This window comes from Penaeus chinensis, chromosome 7, assembly GCF_019202785.1.
Source record: "Penaeus chinensis breed Huanghai No. 1 chromosome 7, ASM1920278v2, whole genome shotgun sequence".
Lineage (NCBI taxonomy): Eukaryota > Metazoa > Arthropoda > Malacostraca > Decapoda > Penaeidae > Penaeus > Penaeus chinensis.
In genome coordinates this window covers 6883401-6884587 of record NC_061825.1, presented here as the reverse complement: position 1 = coordinate 6884587, position 1187 = coordinate 6883401, and the positions used below count along the sequence as shown (strand labels likewise).

The 1187-nt window shown below is 58.3% G+C and overlaps 1 protein-coding gene across 1 annotated transcript in view; it reads left to right on the top strand.

Moving 5' to 3' along the window:
• LOC125026789 (PHD finger protein rhinoceros-like) overlaps nucleotides 1–1187 on the top strand; it is a 29088-nt gene that overhangs the window by 13269 nt on the left and 14632 nt on the right. The window lies entirely within an intron of this gene.

Sequence of the window (1187 nt, the reverse complement as noted above, 5' to 3'; positions counted from 1 at the left end):
CTCCACCCGCTGCCGACGGGGCGCGGGCCCGAGAGCGGCGCGGCGTTAACGGTCAGGGCCGACCGGAGACGCGCGGCTTCGGGGTCATGACCTTCACCCGGAACTTCGCTAGCATCGCCTGGACGGCTGACCTTTGCCGGCAGGATCTTGGGTCACGAACTTGTGACGTCACCAGGAGATCCGCGAGAGGCTCCGCTTCCCTCGCTTCCTCCTCGGGTTCCCGTCCCCCCCCCCCCCCCCCGCCGCCTTTGGACGCTATTCTCCTCTCTCTTGATGTATGTTCCTCCCTTTCTCCTTTTCCCAGCTTCTCTAACTCATTCTTCATTCGTTTTCTTATTACACATTTCTTTATTCTTTTTTTTCGCTATCTGGAACGTTTCTTTCCTCTCCTTCTATATGTTATTTTTTATTGTTTCATCATCATTCGTTCCTTTTCGCCTGCTCCTCTCTCTCCCGTTTCCATTTTTCCCGCTTCGCTTCATTTCATCTCCATCATCATCATCCTCCTCTCCCGTCTTCCTCCTCACCTCTGTTTCGCTATCTCTCGCTCCTCCTCCTCCTCCTCCTCTTCCTCCTCCTCTTACTCCTCCCCCCTCCTCCTCCTCCTCCTCCTCCACCTCCTCCTTTTCCTCCTCCTCCTCCTCCTCTTCCTCCTCCATCTACTCCTTTTCCTCCACCACTTCCTCCCTCTCCCTCCCCCTCCACCCCCTCCTTTCCCTTCTTCTCCCTCCCCTTCCTCCTTCCCCTCCACCACCTCGTCCTCCTCCTCCTCCTCTTCCTCCTCCTCTTCCTCCTTAATCTCCTCCTTCTCCTCCACCACTTCCTCCCCCTCCTCTTCCTCCTTCCCCTCCACCACCTCCTCTTCCTCCCTCCTCCTCCTCCTCCTCCTCCTCCTCCTCCTTCCCTTCCTCCTCCTCCTCCTCCTCCTCTTCCTCCTTCCCTTCCTCCTCCTCCTCCTTTTCCTCCTCCTCCTCCTCCCCTTCCTCCTCCTCCTCCTCCTCCCATTTCTTCTCTCCTCCTCCTCTTCCTCCTTCCCTTCCTCCTCCTCCTCCTCCTCCACCTCCTCCTCCTCCCTCCTCCTCCTTTTCCTCCTCCTCCTCTTTCCCTTCCTCCTCCTCCTCCTCCTCCTCCTCTTCCTCCTTCCCTTCCTCCTCCTCCTCCTCCTCTTCCTCCTCCTCCTCCTCCCC